Source organism: Oncorhynchus keta, chromosome 26 (assembly GCF_023373465.1).
Source record: "Oncorhynchus keta strain PuntledgeMale-10-30-2019 chromosome 26, Oket_V2, whole genome shotgun sequence".
Taxonomy (NCBI): Eukaryota; Metazoa; Chordata; class Actinopteri; order Salmoniformes; family Salmonidae; genus Oncorhynchus; species Oncorhynchus keta.
In genome coordinates, this window is record NC_068446.1 from 42,162,969 (window position 1) to 42,183,013 (window position 20,045).

The following is a 20,045-nucleotide window of genomic DNA, read 5'->3' on the forward strand; positions in this document are numbered from 1 at the left end:
GCCTCCTCAACCCTCCTCTCCTCCCTTTCTGCATCCTTTGACTCTCTATGTCCCCTATCCTCCAGGCCGGCTCGGTCCTCCCTCCCGCTCCGTGGCTCGACGACTCATTGCGAGCTCACAGAACAGGGCTCCGGGCAGCCGAGCGGAAATGGAGGAAAACTCACCTCCCTGCGGACCTGGCATCCTTTCACTCCCTCCTCTCTACATTTTCCTCCTCTGTCTCTGCTGCTAAAGCCACTTTCTACCATTCTAAATTCCAAGCATCTGCCTCTAACCCTAGGAAGCTCTTTGCCACCTTCTCCTCCCTCCTGAATCCCCCCTCCCTCTCTGCAGATGACTTCGTCAACCATTTTGAAAAGAAGGTCGACGACATCCGATCCTCGTTTGCTAAGTCAAACGACACCGCTGGTTCTGCTCACACTGCCCTACCCTATGCTCTGACCTCTTTCTCCCCTCTCTCTCCAGATGAAATCTCGCGTCTTGTGACGGCCGGCCGCCCAACAACCTGCCCGCTTGACCCTATCCCCTCCTCTCTTCTCCAGACCATTTCCGGAGACCTTCTCCCTTACCTCACCTTGCTCATCAACTCATCCCTGACCGCTGGCTACGTCCCTCCCGTCTTCAAGAGAGCGAGAGTTGCACCCCTTCTGAAAAAACCTACACTCGATCCCTCCGATGTCAACAACTACAGACCAGTATCCCTTCTCTCTTTTCTCTCCAAAACTCTTGAGCGTGCCGTCCTTGGCCAGCTCTACCGCTATCTCTCTCAGAATGACCTTCTTGATCCAAATCAGTCAGGTTTCAAGACTAGTCATTCAACTGAGACTGCTCTTCTCTGTATCACGGAGGCGCTCCGCACTGCTAAAGCTAACTCTCTCTCCTCTGCTCTCATCCTTCTAGACCTATCGGCTGCCTTCGATACTGTGAACCATCAGATCCTCCTCTCCACCCTCTCCGAGTTGGGCATCTCCGGCGCGGCCCACGCTTGGATTGCGTCCTACCTGACAGGTCGCTCCTACCAGGTGGCGTGGCGAGAATCTGTCTCCTCACCACGCGCTCTCACCACTGGTGTCCCCCAGGGCTCTGTTCTAGGCCCTCTCTTATTCTCGCTATACACCAAGTCACTTGGCTCTGTCATAACCTCACATGGTCTCTCCTATCATTGCTATGCAGACGACACACAATTAATCTTCTCCTTTCCCCCTTCTGATGACCAGGTGGCGAATCGCATCTCTGCATGTCTGGCAGACATATCAGTGTGGATGACGGATCACCACCTCAAGCTGAACCTCAGCAAGACGGAGCTCCTCTTCCTCCCGGGAAGGACTGCCCGTTCCATGATCTCGCCATCACGGTTGACAACTCCATTGTGTCCTCCTCCCAGAGCGCTAAGAACCTTGGCGTGATCCTGGACAACACCCTGTCGTTCTCAACTAACATCAAGGCGGTGTCCCGTTCCTGTAGGTTCATGCTCTACAACATCCGCAGAGTACGACCCTGCCTCACACAGGAAGCGGCGCAGGTCCTAATCCAGGCACTTGTCATCTCCCGTCTTGATTACTGCAACTCGCTGTTGGCTGGGCTCCCTGCCTGTGCCATTAAACCCCTACAACTCATCCAGAACGCCGCAGCCCGTCTGGTGTTCAACCTTCCCAAGTTCTCTCACGTCACCCCGCTCCTCCGCTCTCTCCACTGGCTTCCAGTTGAAGCTCGCATCCGCTACAAGACCATGGTGCTTGCCTACGGAGCTGTGAGGGGAACGGCACCTCAGTACCTCCAGGCTCTGATCAGGCCCTACACCCAAACAAGGGCACTGCGTTCATCCACCTCTGGCCTGCTCGCCTCCCTACCACTGAGGAAGTACAGTTCCCGCTCAGCCCAGTCAAAACTGTTCGCTGCTCTGGCCCCCAATGGTGGAACAAACTCCCTCACGACGCCAGGACAGCGGAGTCAATCACCACCTTCCGGAGACACCCGAAACCCCACCTCTTCAAGGAATACCTAGGATAGGGTAAGTAATCCTTCTCACCCCCCCCAAAAGATTTAGATGCACTAATGTAAAGTGGCTGTTCCACTGGATGTCATAAGGTGTATGCACCAATTTGTAAGTCGCTCTGGATAAGAGCGTCTGCTAAATGACTTAAATGTAATGTAATGTAATGTAAATGTAACTATTATACAATAAAAGATAGCCGGTCCATTCAGACTCTGACCCTCTGTGAGAGGAGACAGTGATACTGGCCGTGGCAGATCAATGCATCGTATAGATCTGTGCTCCCGAGTGGCGTAGCGGTCTAAAACACTACATCTCAGTGCTAGAGGCATCACTACAGACCCTGGGTCAGCGGTCTAAAACACTGCATCTCAGTGCTAGAGGCGTCACTACAGACCCTGGGTCAGCGGTCTAAAACACTACATCTCAGTGCTAGAGGCATCACTACAGACCCTGGGTCAGCGGTCTAAAACACTGCATCTCAGTGCTAGAGGCATCACTACAGACCCTGGGTCAGCGGTCTAAAACACTACATCTCAGTGCTAGAGGCATCACTACAGACCCTGGGTCAGCGGTCTAAAACACTACATCTCAGTGCTAGAGGCATCACTACAGACCCTGGGTCAGCGGTCTAAAACACTACATCTCAGTGCTAGAGGCGTCACTACAGACCCTGGTTCAGCGGTCTGAGACACTGCATCTCAGTGCTAGAGGCGTCACTACAGACCCTGGTTCAGCGGTCTAAAACACTGCATCTCAGTGCTAGAGGCGTCACTACAGACCCTGGTTCAGCGATCTAGAACACTACATCTCAGTGCTAGAGGCATCACGACAGACCCTGGTTCAGCGGTCTAAAACACTACATCTCAGTGCTAGAGGCGTCACTACAGACCCTGGGTCAGCGATCTAGAACACTGCATCTCAGTGCTAGAGGCGTCACTACAGACCCTGGTTCAGCGGTCTAAAACACTGCATCTCAGTGCTAGAGGCGTCACTACAGACCCTGGGTCAGCGATCTAAAACACTACATCTCAGTGCTAGAGGCGTCACTACAGACCCTGGTTCAGCGATCTAGAACACTACATCTCAGTGCTAGAGGCATCACGACAGACCCTGGTTCAGCGGTCTAAAACACTACATCTCAGTGCTAGGGGCGTCACTACAGACCCTGGGTCAGCGGTCTAAAACACTGCATCTCAGTGCTAGAGGCGTCACTACAGACCCTGGTTCAGCGGTCTAAAACACTGCATCTCAGTGCTAGAGGCGTCACTACAGACCCTGGTTCAGCGATCTAAAACACTGCATCTCAGTGCTAGAGGCGTCACTACAGACCCTGGTTCAGCGGTCTAAAACACTGCATCTCAGTGCTAGAGGCGTCACTACAGACCCTGGGTCAGCGGTCTAAAACACTACATCTCAGTGCTAGAGGCGTCACTACAGACCCTGGGTCAGCGATCTAAAACACTGCATCTCAGTGCTAGAGGCGTCACTACAGACCCTGGTTCAGCGGTCTAAAACACTACATCTCAGTGCTAGAGGCGTCACTACAGACCCTGGTTCAGCGGTCTAAAACACTACATCTCAGTGCTAGAGGCGTCACTACAGACCCTGGGTCAGCGGTCTAAAACACTACATCTCAGTGCTAGAGGCGTCACTACAGACCCTGGTTCAGCGGTCTGAGACACTGCATCTCAGTGCTAGAGGCGTCACTACAGACCCTGGTTCAGCGGTCTGAGACACCACATCTCAGTGCTAGAGGCGTCACTACAGACCCTGGGTCAGCGATCTAGAACACTACATCTCAGTGCTAGAGGCATCACGACAGACCCTGGTTCAGCGGTCTAAAACACTACATCTCAGTGCTAGAGGCGTCACTACAGACCCTGGGTCAGCGATCTAGAACACTGCATCTCAGTGCTAGAGGCGTCACTACAGACCCTGGTTCAGCGGTCTAAAACACTGCATCTCAGTGCTAGAGGCGTCACTACAGACCCTGGGTCAGCGATCTAAAACACTACATCTCAGTGCTAGAGGCGTCACTACAGACCCTGGTTCAGCGATCTAGAACACTACATCTCAGTGCTAGAGGCATCACGACAGACCCTGGTTCAGCGGTCTAAAACACTACATCTCAGTGCTAGAGGCGTCACTACAGACCCTGGGTCAGCGATCTAGAACACTGCATCTCAGTGCTAGAGGCGTCACTACAGACCCTGGTTCAGCGGTCTAAAACACTGCATCTCAGTGCTAGAGGCGTCACTACAGACCCTGGTTCAGCGATCTAAAACACTGCATCTCAGTGCTAGAGGCGTCACTACAGACCCTGGTTCAGCGGTCTAAAACACTGCATCTCAGTGCTAGAGGCGTCACTACAGACCCTGGTTCAGCGATCTAAAACACTGCATCTCAGTGCTAGAGGCGTCACTACAGACCCTGGTTCAGCGGTCTAAAACACTACATCTCAGTGCTAGAGGCGTCACTACAGACCCTGGTTCAGCGGTCTAAAACACTACATCTCAGTGCTAGAGGCGTCACTACAGACCCTGGTTCAGCGGTCTAAAACACTGCATCTCAGTGCTAGAGGCGTCACTACAGACCCTGGGTCAGTGATCTAAAACACTACATCTTAGTGCTAGAGGCGTCACTACAGACCCTGGTTCAGCGGTCTAAAACACCGCATCTCAGTGCTGGGGGCGTCACTACAGACCCTGGTTCAGCGGTCTAAAACACTGCATCTCAGTGCTAGAGGCGTCACTACAGACCCTGGTTCAGCGGTCTAAAACACTGCATCTCAGTGCTAGAGGCGTCACTACAGACTCCCTGGTTTGAATCCAGGCTGTATCCCAACCGGCTGTGATTTGGAGTTCCACAGGGCGGAGCACAATTGGCCCATCGTCGTTAGGGTTGGGCGGTGTTGTCACACCCTAATCTGTTTCACCTGTCTTTGTGATTGTCTCCACCCCCCTCCAGGTGTCACCCACCTTCCCCATTATCCCCTGTGTATTTATACCTGTGTTGTCTGTTGCCAGTTCCGTTATGTTCGTCAGACCTACCAGTGGTTTTTCCCTTTGCCTCTGGCTTTGCTATAGTTCCTGTTGTCTAGTTTCCCGGTTTTGACCATTCCTGTTTGTCTTGAACCTGCCATCCTGTAACTTTGCCCCACCTATCTGAATTACTGACCTCTGCCTGACCTGAGCCTGCCTGCCTGCCATCCTGTAACTTTGCCCCACCTATCTGAATTACTGACCTCTGCCTGACCTGAGCCTGCCTGCCTGCCATCCTGTAACTTTGCCCCACCTATCTGAATTACTGACCTCTGCCTGACCTGAGCCTGCCTGCCTGCCATCCTGTAACTTTGCCCCATCTATCTGAATTACTGACCTCTGCCTGACCTGAGCCTGCCTGCCTGCAACTTTGCCCCACCTATCTGAACTACTGACCTCTGCCTGACCTGAGCCTGCCTGCCTGCCATCCTGTAACTTTGCCCCACCTATCTGAATTACTGACCTCTGCCTGACCTCTGCCTGACCTCTGCCTGCCATTGACCTGTCCTTTTGCCCCACCTATCTGAATTACTGACCTCTGCCTGACCTCTGCCTGCCATTGACCTTTCCTTTTGCATGCCCCTGTTAGAATAATAAACGTTGTTACTTCGACACTGTCTACACCTGGGTCTTACCCAACAGGTGATAGTACGAACCGGCTATGACTGACCCAGCAGACTCGGACCAGCTCCGCAACGCCATCTCTTCCCAAGGTGTCACCATTGGTTGGCATGAGGAGCTTCTTCGGGGCCTTAAGGAAGTGTTCATGACCCAGAGACGTCATCACCCGGAGTAAAGGTGTCAATGTGTTATGCCTTAAAGGGTCAATCTCTGATTGCTATTAAAAAATAGAGTTACACACACTATATAAAGGCTCCCAGTAATGTATTGGGTTAAACCACCATTTCAGCATTACTGTCTTCTTCAGGGTGGTGTCATGAATGCTTGAACCAGGTTATGTAGACAAACAATGCAATTAGTTGCAACCAATGACAATAGAGAGGGGTGTGTCATAGTAATTAGGGTTGTAATTAGGGTGATGAGGATGACAAAGTGAAACTGTAAAAAAATACAATATTTTACAGCATGTTGAATTTCTTAGGCTATTGTTTTCAATATCATATTGCTACATATTGTACATAGTATTAAACTCAACATACATAATTTTTTTCATTTAATATACAGTATTTCATAGTTTCCATTTCACTTAATCTTTGTAACACAATAATCATTTGGTTCAAACATAATGCATAACCTTTAGCATCATCAACGAAGGGAACATCTTGGGAGCACACTGATAAGCTGTGGAAATAATATGTTAATTTAGAAGACTAAGCTGTGGAAATAATATGTTAATTTAGAAGACTAAGCTGTGGAAATAATATGTTAATTTAGAAGACTAAGCTGTGGAAATAATATGTTAATTTAGAAGAATAAGCTGTGGAAATAATATGTTAATTTAGAAGAATAAGCTGTGGAAATAATATGTTAATTTAGAAGACTAAGCTGTGGAAATAATATGTTAATTTAGAAGAATAAGCTGTGGAAATAATATGTTAATTTAGAAGACTAAGCTATGGAAATAATATGTTAATTTAGAAGACTAAGCTGTGGAAATAATATGTTAATTTAGAAGACTAAGCTGTGGAAATAATATGTTAATTTAGAAATGTATAAAAAGAGCATGAGATCAAAGTCAATTATCAGACCACTAGGGGTCAGTGTTTTTTAGATGAGATGTGTTGTCTAGTATGATACACTAAATGCACAAAACATTTGGAACACCTTCCTAATATTGAGTTGCACACCCCTTTTTCTGCCCTGTGAACCGCCTCAATTTGTCAGGGCTTGGGACTCTACAAGGTGTCGAAAGCGTTCCACAGGGATGCTGGCCCATGTGGACTCTACAAGGTGTTGAAAGCCTTCCACAGGGATGCTGGCCCATGTTGACTCTACAAGGTGTTGAAAGCCTTCCACAGGGATGCTGGCCCATGTTGACTCTACAAGGTGTTGAAAGCCTTCCACAGGGATGCTGGCCCATGTTGACTCTACAAGGTGTTGAAAGCCTTCCACAGGGATGCTGGCCCATGTTGACTCTACAAGGTGTTGAAAGCCTTCCACAGGGATGCTGGCCCATGTTGACTCTACAAGGTGTTGAAAGCGTTCCACAGGGATGCTGGCCCATGTTGACTCTACAAGGTGTTGAAAGCCTTCCACAGGGATGCTGGCCCATGTTGACTCTACAAGGTGTTGAAAGCCTTCCACAGGGATGCTGGCCCATGTTGACTCTACAAGGTGTTGAAAGCCTTCCACAGGGATGCTGGCCCATGTTGACTCTACAAGGTGTTGAAAGCCTTCCACAGGGATGCTGGCCCATGTTGACTCTACAAGGTGTTGAAAGCGTTCCACAGGGATGCTGGCCCATGTTGACTCTACAAGGTGTCGAAAGCGTTCCACAGGGATGCTGGCCCATGTTGACTCTACAAGGTGTCGAAAGCGTTCCACAGGGATGCTGGCCCATGTTGACTCTACAAGGTGTTGAAAGCGTTCCACAGGGATGCTGGTCCACGTTGACTCTACAAGGTGTCGAAATCCTTCCACAGGGATGCTGGCCCATGTTGACTCTACAAGGTGTTGAAAGCGTTCCACAGGGATGTTGGCCCATGTGGACTCTACAAGGTGTCGAAAGCCTTCCACAGGGATGCTGACCCATGTTGACTCTACAAGGTTTGGAAAGCCTTCCACAGGGATGCTGACCCATGTTGACTCTACAAGGTGTTGAAAGCGTTCCACAGGGATGCTGGCCCATGTTGACTCTAAAAGGTGTTGAATGCGTTCCACAGGGATGCTGGCCCATGTTGACTCTACAAGGTGTCGAAAGCCTTCTACAGGGATGCTGGCCCATGTTGACTCTACAAGGTGTCTAAAGCGTTCCACAGGGATGCTGGCCCCATGTGGACTCTACGAGGTGTTGAAAGCGTTCCACAGGGATGCTGGCCCATGTTGACTCTACAAGGTGTTGAAAGCCTTCCACAGGGATGCTGGCCCATGTTGACTCTACAAGGTGTTGAAAGCGTTCCACAGGGATGCTGGCCCATGTTGACTCTACAAGGTGTTGAAAGCCTTCCACAGGGATGCTGGCCCATGTTGACTCTACAAGGTGTCGAAAGCGTTCCACAGGGATGCTGGCCCATGTTGACTCTACAAGGTGTCGAAAGCGTTCCACAGGGATGCTGGCCCATGTTGACTCTACAAGGTGTCTAAAGCGTTCCACAGGGATGCTGGCCCATGTTGACTCTACAAGGTGTTGAAAGCGTTCCACAGGGATGCTGGTCCACGTTGACTCTACAAGGTGTCGAAATCCTTCCACAGGGATGCTGGCCCATGTTGACTCTACAAGGTGTTGAAAGCGTTCCACAGGGATGTTGGCCCATGTGGACTCTACAAGGTGTCGAAAAGCCTTCCACAGGGATGCTGACCCATGTTGACTCTACAAGGTTTGGAAAGCCTTCTACAGGGATGCTGGCCCATGTTGACTCTACAAGGTGTCCAAAGCGTTCCACAGGGATGCTGGCCCATGTTGACTCTACAAGGTGTCGAAAGCCTTCCACAGGGATGCTGGCCCTTGTTGACTCCAATGCTTCCCACAGTTGTGTCAAGTTGGCTGGATGTCCTTTAGGTGGTGGACCATTCTTGATACACACAGGAAACTATTGAGCATGAAATACCCAGGAGGGTTTCAGTTCTTGACTCAAACCGGTGGGCCTGGCACCTACTACCATACCCTGTTCAAAGGCACTTCAATATTTTGTCTTGCCCCATTCACCCTCTGAATGGCTCACATACACAATCCATGTCTCAAGGCTAATAAATCTTTCTTTAACTTGTCTCCTCCTCCTTCATCTACACTGATTGAAGTGGATTGAACAGGTGACATCAATAAGGGATCATATCTTTCACCTGGATTCACCTGGTCAGTCTGTTATGGAATGTTCCTAATGTTTTGTCCACTCATTGTATCTCGTTGGTCTGCAGTGCAGCACAGCCACCTTGGGAGAGACATTCATCGACAGGATGAGATCAGAGATAGCAGGATCATTGGCTGCCGTCTGATAACAGGGAAAGTGGTCTAAACACTGTTGTTCCAGTACTCCCTAACCCCGTTTAAACCTGGTTCTATGTCCACATTCTGATTGTGCCCACCTTTATGGACAGATGTAAATGATGAAAAGACGCATTGTGATCCGATTTCAATCAGATCTTATAAGTGTAAACGGACAGGATCAGGAGGAAGGACACGGCGTGTTAGTGGCAGGTATAAACAGGGCATTTGTGTCATCAAATTCCCTGTCAACACATGGGCAGCAGGGTAGCCTAGTGGTTAGAATGTTGGGCTAGTAACTGGAAGGTTGCGAGTTCAAATCCCCGAGCTGTCGTTCTGGCCCTGACCCACTGTTCCTAGGCCATCATTGAAAATAAGAATTTGTTCTTAACTGACTTGCCTAGTAAAATAAATTGTCCAACACAAACTGATGGATGGATTTATTCAACTAGAACTGCCATTTAATATGGCTCTATTAAACAAAGATGATTAGTGACTACATGATAAGAGCAGTAACTTCTCCTACTCACCACCAGTCTAGTTCACATGTGGCATCTGGTACTTTATACAATCACACTAAGGCCATTTAGACAACCATTGATTATATGTACAGCTTCAGTGAGAAACACGACGTTAATACCACCAGTCTAGTCATTATTGATGATTAGACCTGGGAAAGAAACTTCCGTCTGCTACTCACCACCAGTCGGTTCACCATGATGATTTACTGCAGTGGGTCACTCCCGTCTCCAGCCCACCAGTCTAGTTCTCATTAAAACTAGAACTAACATATGTAAACGTACAGATGGTTATTTAATGCAAAAATGAATATAGGGTGGCTTGTCACCACCAGTGGTGGCTGGGATTAGTGACAGATAATGCCAGTATCTAGCTCCTACCAAACCAGTCTAGTTCACTCTAGTTCAAAGATGACCTCATCACAGACAACATTTGAACAACCAGTTGCTACTTTGCAACTACATAGCATGTTAGCTAACCCTTCTCCTAACCCTAACCCTTCTTATAACCCTTAAAACAAAGATGATTAGCTAACCCTTCTCCTAACGTAAGAGCAGTAATCCTTCTTATAACCAGTCTAACCCTTCTTATAACAAAGATGATTACCATGTTAGCTAACCCTTCTTATAACCCTTACCCTTTTAGCTAACTCTTCTCCTAATCTTAACCCTTCTCATAACTGTAATCCTTTCAGCTAACCCTTTCCCTAACCTTATTAAAACAAAGATGATTAGTGACTACATGATAAGAGCAGTAACTCCCGTCTCCTACTCACCACCAGTCTAGTTCACTCTATTAAAACAAAGATGATTAGTGACTACATGATAAGAGCAGTAACTTCCGTCTCCTACTCACCACCAGTCTAGTTCACTCTATTAAAACAAAGATGATTAGTGACTACATGATAAGAGCAGTAACTCCGTCTCCTACTCACCACCAGTCTAGTTCACTCTATTAAAACAAAGATGATTAGTGACTACATGATAAGAGCAGTAACTTCCGTCTCCTACTCACCACCAGTCTAGTTCACTCTATTAAAACAAAGATGATTAGTGACTACATGATAAGAGCAGTAACTCCCGTCTCCTACTCACCACCAGTCTAGTTCACTCTATTAAAACAAAGATGATTAGTGACTACATGATAAGAGCAGTAACTTCCGTCTCCTACTCACCACCAGTCTAGTTCACTCTATTAAAACAAAGATGATTAGTGACTACATGATAAGAGCAGTAACTCCCGTCTCCTACTCATCACCAGTCTAGTTCACTCTATTAAAACAAAGATGATTAGTGACTACATGATAAGAGCAGTAACTTCCGTCTCCTACTCACCACCAGTCTAGTTCACTCTATTAAAACAAAGATGATTAGTGACTACATGATAAGAGCAGTAACTCTCGTCTCCTACTCACCACCAGTCTAGTTCACTCTATTAAAACAAAGATGATTAGTGACTACATGATAAGAGCAGTAACTCCCGTCTCCTACTCATCACCAGTCTAGTTCACTCTGTAAAACAAAAAGTAATGAAGAGTGCCACAGAGCCAATTCTTTTCATTTGCTTCGTTGACTTTGTATTCCAAGCACCTAGAGTGCAAAATGAGGTGTGTGAATATGAAGTAACACATAATAACATCCTGAGAAGCAGTTGATTTAAAAGAGCCATGATTTATTACAGAAAAAGGGTGATAAATCCAAATCTGATTATGTTACATCACACGATCATTGTCTTTGTACATATTCTGGTATGCTTTTCCATAGGGATGAAGTGATAACAGTGTGCAGTATTGACATACCTCATGTTAGAAAAACAGATGACATCGTATAGATAGTAAATCTATGGTCTTACTGTGCTTCCTCATCAAACACCTTTAGGGGCCGTTTCAGGGTTTAAGACTAAAACAGATTAAGACTAATCCTAATCCATAGGTTTATGGAGATTCTCCATTGATCTTGGTATTCAGTCCAGGACTAGTCTTAATCTGTGTCCTGGAAACCGTCCCCTGAAGGTGCAAAAATATTTTTTTTATGTGCTTTCCATGTGCCCCACCAGATTATTTGATCTTTGTATTTATATATTTTTATTTATAATCTTTTAACCAGGTGAGTTCTAAAATAATATCAACAAAAACAATATTTCCATCCCAGATTCCATTGGACAGTTTTTGGGCGTTATTTAATCCGCATCGTGGAAATTCATCTCAAATTCAGCTTTACAGCGACACCTCCAAAACATCGGCTATGCGGGTGTTGGCTATCGGCCGTTAACTCCTGGTCTGATTGGATCCTGGCCTGAAGTCTGATTGGATCCTGGCCTGAAGCCTGATTGGATCCTGGCCTGAAGTCTGATTGGATCCTGGCCTGAAGTCTGATTGGATCCTGGTCTGAAGCTTCAACCAAGGAAGGTTTCGTTGTGTCCGTCCCAGAAACACTAATAAACATTATGACGACATATGAAAACACAATGCAAACAAAATGCTCTTCTTCACAAAATGTCTCGGGAAGAAACATCAGCCTTGTACATCAATCGGGGTATTAAACAATCAATCAACAATCCATTATATTGACTGACAAACATCATGTACGATCAATCATGATGAAATAAGAAACTATTTTTTTTGTAGGACAGAATAGTGACATGTTTTTCCAAAACCCTAATCATTGACTTATAGACTTGTAAGCTCTATTTAATGCAGACTCAACACTAAAAAACACTAATAATTACTATCTCCTTTGGACACTGTTCAAGATGGATGCTGTAGTCATGGTTACGACATGCATAGATTTCAAATGACCAACCACATCGAAGGGAAGGTGTTTTTCAGTCCAATCACATCAAAGGGAAAATGTTTGACCATTCCTCAGCCAATCAGTGCCAAAACAAAACAATCCTCAAAATATGTAAATGTATGATGAGACTGTGTCTTGTACTTACAGAGTCTTCAGAAAGTAATGACAAAGTGAAAACATGTTTTCTCGACATTTTCACAAATGTATTGAAAATGAAATACAGAAATATCTAATTTACATATGTATTCACACCCCCCGAGTCAATACATGTTAGAATCACCTTTGCCAGAGATTACAGCTGCGAGTCTTTCTGGTTAAGTCTCTACGAGATTTGCACAGCTGGATAGTACAATTTTTGCACTTTTTATTTATTTTTAAATGCTTAAATTATTTGAGCTCTTTCAAGTTGGTTGTTAATCATTGCTATACAGCCATTTTCAAGTGTTGCCATAGATATTAAGGCAGATTTAAGTCAAAATTATAACTGGGCCACTCAGGAACATTCAATGTTGTCTTGGTAAGCAACTCCAGTGTATATTTGGCCTTGTGTTTTAGGTTATTGTCCTGCTGAAAAGTGCATTTCTCTCCACTGTCTGTTGGAAAGCAGACTGAACCAGGTTTTCCTCTAGGATTTTGTCTGTGCTTAGCTCTATTCTGCCTCTTTTATTCTGTACAGGCTTCCTTCTTTTCACTCAGTCCTTTAGGTCAGTATTTTGGAGTTAACTACAATGTTGTTGATCCATCTTCAGTTTTCTCTTATCCACATCCTTTAAACTCTGTAACTGTTTACAGTCACCATTGGCCTCATGGTGAAATCGCTGAGCAGTTTTCCTTCCTCTCCAGGTAACTGAAGGAAGCGTGGATATTTGTAGTGACTGGGTGTATTGATACACCATCCGAAGTGCAATGAATAACTTCACCCTGCTCAAAGGGATATTCAATGTCTGCTTTTATACTTTTACCCAGATACTTTTTTATTTTATTTTTATTTATCCGTTATTTTACCAGGTAAGTTGACTGAGAACACGTTCTCATTTGCAGCAACGACCTGGGGAATAGTTACAGGAGAGAGGAGGGGGATGAATGAGCCAATTGTAAACTGGGGATTATTAGGTGACCGTGATGGTATGAGGGCCAGATTGGGAATTTAGCCAGGACACCAGGGTTAACACCCCTGCTCTTATGATAAGTGCCATGGGATCTTTAATGACCTCAGAGAGTCAGGACACCCGTTTAACGTCCCATCCGAAAGACGGCACCCTACACAGGGCAGTGTCCCCAATCGCTGCCCTGGGGCATTGGGATATTTTATTTTTTAGACCAGAGGAAAGAGTGCCTCCTACCGGCCCTCCAACACCACTTCCAGCAGCATCTGGTCTCCCATCCAGGAACTGACCAAGACCAACCCTGCTTAGCTTCAGAAGCAAGCCAGCAGTGGTATGCAGGGTGGTATTTTTGTGAGGAATTGGAAAACCTCCCTGGTCTTTGTGGTTGAATTGATGTTTGAAATTCTCTGCTGGACTGAGGGAAATTAGAGATAATTTTATGTGTGGGGTACAGAGATGAGGTAGTCGTTTAAAAATCATGTTAAACACTATTATTGCACACAGTGAGTCCATGCAACTTAGGTGACTTGTTAAGCAAATGTTTACTCATCAACTTATTTAGGTTTGCCATTACAAAGGGGTTGAATAGTTATTGACTCAAGACATTTCAGCTTTTCATTTTTAATTTAAGTTGTAAAAAAAAAAATCTAAAAACATAATTCCACTTAGAATATTATGGGGGTATTGAGTGTAGATCAGTGACACAACATCTACATTTGATCCATGTTTAGTTCATGCTGTAACACAACAGAATGTGGGAAAAAGTCAATTGCTTTCAGAATGCTTTCAGAAGGCACTGTATCAATTCATATTGAGCAAATAATGTTTGTAACTGATATGTTGGACAGTTTATTCTGACAATAGCAACAGTGATATGTATTAAAAATATATTTTAAAAAATATTCTTGACTATACGTGGATGTACTGACTGATTGGGGTTATTTTCAGATGATTATAATAATATCAACTCTGATTCTCTATATGTGTTCATTTGATACAATAAATTAACAGCTTTTTTAAAACTTTAATTTACTTTAATTTATAAGCAACTGACTTATAAATGTTGGTGCATCATAGTCATGCAAATACAGGAGTGCAAAATATCTATATTTTTAAATAGCAGATGAATGTCTTATTGATAGCAGCTAAGAAAATATGATACTTAGTTATATCACCTGCCAAACATTCAGAGGACAGCTGAGGAAAAGTGGATTTTTTTCTCCTCTTTAACATTCATAGATATATGATTTCTAGATTTCGGGGGAAAAAAAGCCCATTAGAACAAGGGAGAATGAACAGGAATACTGTTCTTGTAATTATGTTTCTATGGTTACATTGCCGCGATTGCAGGGTACAGAGAGGTGAACGTCATGCTGGTCGATTGCATTCAGAATCGCAAAAAAAAATATTATACACAATCATAGATAATAATAATAATACGTTTGAAAATAATATACATTGCAAAGTAAACTGGAAAAAAATAACACATTTATAGAAAGTAAACAGTATATACAATACATAGAAAAGTACATTGGGAAATGATAACAGTTTAACATTAAAGTAATTTACAATAAATTCAAATTTAAATAATTAACAATAAAAGTTAGTTAAATAATTTACGATAAAGTACAATTTAATTAATAAAAGTAACATTTTAATCATTTACAATAAAAATGAAAAGTTAATTAATTTACAATAAAAGTAACAGAGACTCTAAGTTCTCTAAGTTCAACTTTTGTTCATAATGGAATAGGGCTAGGTCACCTCTAAACAGAGTTATATTGTTGTTTATAATGAAACAGGGCTAGGTCACCTCTAAACAGAGGTTGTTTATAATGGAATAGGGCTAGGTCATCTCTAGACAGAGGTTGTTTATAATGGAATAGGGCTAGGTCATCTCTAGACAGAGGTTGTTTATAATGAAATAGGGCTAGGTCACCTCTAAACAGAGGTTGTTCATAATGATATAGGGCTAGGTCATCTCTAGACAGAGGTTGTTTATAATGGAATAGGGCTAGGTCATCTCTTGTTCAGGAATAGGGCAGAGGTTGTTCATAATGGAATAGGGCTAGGTCACCTCTAGACAGAGGTTGTTTATAATGGAATAGGGCTAGGTCATCTCTAGACAGAGGTTGTTCATAATGGAATAGGGCTAGGTCACCTCTAGACAGAGGTTGTTTATAATGGAATAGGGCTAGGTCATCTCTAGACAGAGGTTGTTCATAATGATATAGGGCTAGGTCATCTCTAAACAGAGGTTGTTCATAATGGAATAGGGCTAGGTCATCTCTAGACAGAGGTTGTTCATAATGGAATAGGGCTAGGTCACCTCTAAACAGAGGTTGTTCATAATGGAATAGGGCTAGGTCACCTCTAGACAGAGGTTGTTTATAATGGAATAGGGCTAGGTCACCTCTAGACAGAGGTTGTTTATAATGGAATAGGGCTAGGTCATCTCTAGACAGAGGTTGTTTATAATGGAATAGGGCTAGGTCACCTCTAGACAGAGGTTGTTTATAATGGAATAGGGCTAGGTCATCTCTAGACAGAGGTTGTTCATAATGGAATAGGGCTAGGTCACCTCTAGACAGAGGTTGTTTATAATGGAATAGGGCTAGGTCATCTCTAGACAGAGGTTGTTTATAATGGAATAGGGCTAGGTCACCTCTAAACAGAGGTTGTTTATAATGGAATAGGGCTAGGTCATCTCTAGACAGAGGTTGTTTATAATGGAATAGGGCTAGGTCACCTCTAAACAGAGGTTGTTTATAATGAAATAGGGCTAGGTCATCTCTAGACAGAGGTTGTTTATAATGGAATAGGGCTAGGTCACCTCAGAGGTTGTTTAAATGGAATAGGGCAGACAGGTTGTTTATAATGAAATAGGGCTAGGTCATCTCTAGACAGAGGTTGTTCATAATGATATAGGGCTAGGTCACCTCTAGACAGAGGTTGTTTATAATGGAATAGGGCTAGGTCATCTCTAGACAGAGTTATATTGTTGTTTATAATGATATAGGGCTAGGTCACCTCTAAACAGAGGTTGTTTATAATGGAATAGGGCTAGGTCATCTCTAGACAGAGGTTGTTTATAATGGAATAGGGCTAGGTCACCTCTAGACAGAGGTTGTTTATAATGAAATAGGGCTAGGTCACCTCTAGACAGAGGTTGTTTATAATGATATAGGGCTAGGTCACCTCTAGACAGAGGTTGTTTATAATGAATAGGGCTAGGTCATCTCTAGACAGAGTTTGTTTATAATGATATAGGGCTAGGTCATCTCTAAACAGAGGTTGTTTATAATGATATAGGGCTAGGTCACCTCTAGACAGAGGTTGTTTATAATGATATAGGGCTAGGTCACCTCTAGACAGAGGTTGTTTATAATGGAATAGGGCTAGGTCATCTCTAGACAGAGTTATATTGTTGTTCATAATGATATAGGGCTAGGTCATCTCTAGACAGAGTTATATTGCTGTTCATAATGATATAGGGCTAGGTCATCTCTAGACGGAGTTATATTGTTGTTTATAATGAAACAGGGCTAGGTCACCTCTAAACTACCAAACCAAAGTAATCAAAATCCCATTTCCTAAATCTATCATATTTTGTATATCTCCAAAGTCCCGAATCCAAAAGGAAAGAGAAGGTGTGATTGAATATTTAAAGTAGTTGGACAAGGGAATGTGATCTTGTGGTCCTGTAGAGCACGGTTCTTTTAATGTCAGGATTGTGGGTTCGTTTCCCTGCTAAATATTATTATATTATCTTAGCCTACTGGCACTTTCACAGATGGTATGTGTCTGTCATGCTCCTGAAATGCTTGTCCTGGAAATGCTCAGGGTCAAAACCGTGCTGCTATCTATATTCCAGATCTTTCAGAACATTTCAGAATATTCCAGATCTTTCAGAACATTACAGAATATCAGAATCGACCACCAAGAACGGTGACATCACAAAAGTCAGTCTAGAAAACGTTACATTGTGACGTCCTCGTGATATTCGCTAACTTTCAGCGGAACGTTCACAGAACTTCCTATTGTTTGCTCGGGTACAACTAGACTAATTCCTCTAATTTATGCTGTTGTTTTTCCAAACAAGAGAGAATGTAATGATCTGACTCTGTATTTAATATTTGAGCTCAATTTAAGAATGAAAACCAAATGATATTTGGAGCGTTGTTAATGTATTTTGGCATGAAAGTATGAAATATGAAGTATAGTGCCTGGATGTTCCTCTCTGATACCCACAACATCCAAGCTACTGGTATGTCTAATCTGACCCAGTCTCCCTATTCCCTATGGGCCCTGTTCTAAAGTAGTGTACCCTATTCCCTATGTGCCCTGTTCTAAAGTAGTGTACCCTATTCCCTATGGGCCCTGTTCTAAAGTATTGCACCCTATTCCCTATGTGCCCTGTTGTAAAGTAATGCACCCTATTCCCTATGTGCCCTGTTCAAAAGTAATGCACTACCAAGGGAATAGGGTGCCATTTGGGATGCACAATCCGCCACATTCTGAGTGCTTCCAGAAGCCAGTGAGAAAACAGATTCTCTGCTTCCAGTAGCCAATGAGAAAACAGATTCTCTGCTTCCAGTAGCCAGTGAGAAAACAGATTATCTGCTTCCAGTAGCCAGTGAGAAAACAGATTCTCTGCTTCCAGTAGCCAGTGAGAAAACAGATTCTCTGCTTCCAGTAGCCAGTGAGAAAACAGATTCTCTGCTTCCAGTAGCCAGTGAGAAAACAGATTCTCTGCTTCCAGTAGCCAGTGAGAAAACAGATTCTCTGCTTCCAGTAACCAGTGAGAAAACAGATTCTCTGCTTCCAGTAGCCAGTGAGAAAACAGATTCTCTGCTTCCAGTAGCCAATGAGAAAACAGATTCTCTGCTTCCAGTAGTCAATGAGAAAACAGATTCTCTGCTTCCAGTAGCCAATGAGAAAACAGATTCTCTGCTTCCAGTAGACAATGAGAAAACAGATTCTCTGCTTCCAGTAGCCAGTGAGAAAACAGATTCTCTGCTTCCAGTAGCCAATGAGAAAACAGATTCTCTGCTTCCAGTAGCCTATGAGAAAACAGATTCTCTGCTTCCAGTAGCCAGTGAGAAAACAGATTCTCTGCTTCCAGTAGCCAGTGAGAAAACAGATTCTCTGCTTCCAGTAGCCAGTGAGAAAACAGATTATCTGCTTCCAGTAGCCAGTGAGAAAACAGATTCTCTGCTTCCAGTAGCCAGTGAGAAAACAGATTCTCTGCTTCCAGTAGCCAATGAGAAAACAGATTCTCTGCTTCCAGTAGCCAGTGAGAAAACAGATTCTCTGCTTCCAGTAGCCAGTGAGAAAACAGATTCTCTGCTTCCAGTAGCCAATGAGAAACCGATTCTGTACATGGAAGAACAGATTTGCCAGTGCACTCACTGCCCTCCAGTGGCTGTACAGTATAGTTCCCTACAGGACTCACATGCCACTGCTGGGTTGGTTTCCTCTACTTTGCAGAGCTGTCAACAGAGGAAAATAAATGCCAGAATTTGGCAATTTATATTTTCATATTTTTCTCATCACAACATTCCTCCAAATGGAATCCTTGGGGGACAAGACAGTTCAGTTTGTTGTTGTAAATCATTACTGGAGAAAAATGACAAGAAACATTTTCTTACACGTACAGGAAAGCATTTGCAGCACCACCAGGCACGAGTGATGTTTGTGACACACTTTGTGGTTGGTTAAAACTGTAGTAATATCAACACGCCATATTCACATATTAGCATCCACAACTCAAGACCAGCAATATTATAAATACATGTCTAACATTCAGCTCACACAGAATAGAAACGTACTGTGCAGTAAACCAGGCATCAAAGACAGGGACTTTGTCTATCCAAGAAAATACAAAAACTAAACGAACCGTGCATTTTTTTTTACATGATTTAAATAGAGATAATTAAACCTCTATCAAACTTCCGAATGGTAACATCTTCCCAGATATGCTGCAGTTCAACAAATGAACCAAAATGCTTTAACGAATCAGCATGCTTTGAGGGCAATATTACTTTACAGTCAATTATACAGAAACAACATTATTATTGTCCATTGTTATTTTTTGGTAGACACGTACATACGTCAATAGAATCACTTAATTAGCAACGAGAGGAACCACTAGCAGTGCCACAGTACAGCAGCACAGTCACGACGGCCACGTAGGACAGTGACTGGCCTGTACCAAGTCCATGGAAGACAAAACACAGAACACACAGCCGTGTTGTGAGCTGCACCGGACCGGATCGGACCGGATCGGACCGGAGTGTCTTATGTCATAGCAAGCTGCTATAGGCTAGCTGCCACATAGAGAAGAAGAGCGACGTAGAAATAGAATGACATAGAAAGGGACAAAGGCCCTCAGACCACAGCAATTTGACGGGTGCACTCAATATGGCCGCCAGTCTCGTCCACCCATTACGGACTGATGACTTGAATGGGCATGTTCGGTCTAGTCAT

The 20,045-nt window shown here is 44.1% G+C and overlaps 2 long non-coding RNA genes across 7 annotated transcripts; both read left to right on the forward strand.

The window, feature by feature from the left end:
* The first annotated feature begins 6,217 nt into the window (after positions 1 to 6,217).
* On the forward strand, positions 6,218 to 8,455 carry LOC127912242 (uncharacterized). 6 transcript variants are annotated; one of them, XR_008081621.1, is made up of 5 exons: positions 6,218 to 6,948; positions 7,141 to 7,188; positions 7,237 to 7,572; positions 8,198 to 8,293; positions 8,342 to 8,387. It is a non-coding gene; the product is annotated as an uncharacterized LOC127912242 (long non-coding RNA). The 6 variants fall into 6 exon arrangements; XR_008081623.1 differs by having other exon boundaries at positions 6,220 to 6,948; positions 7,141 to 7,236; positions 7,429 to 7,572; XR_008081619.1 differs by lacking the exon at positions 8,342 to 8,387 and adding an exon at positions 8,438 to 8,455 and having other exon boundaries at positions 6,220 to 7,188.
* A 2,863-nt stretch (positions 8,456 to 11,318) lies between these two features.
* LOC127912126 (uncharacterized) lies at positions 11,319 to 16,464 on the forward strand. The gene is made up of 3 exons (XR_008080933.1): positions 11,319 to 15,465; positions 15,604 to 16,132; positions 16,449 to 16,464. It is a non-coding gene; the product is annotated as an uncharacterized LOC127912126 (long non-coding RNA).
* The last annotated feature ends 3,581 nt before the right edge of the window (positions 16,465 to 20,045 follow it).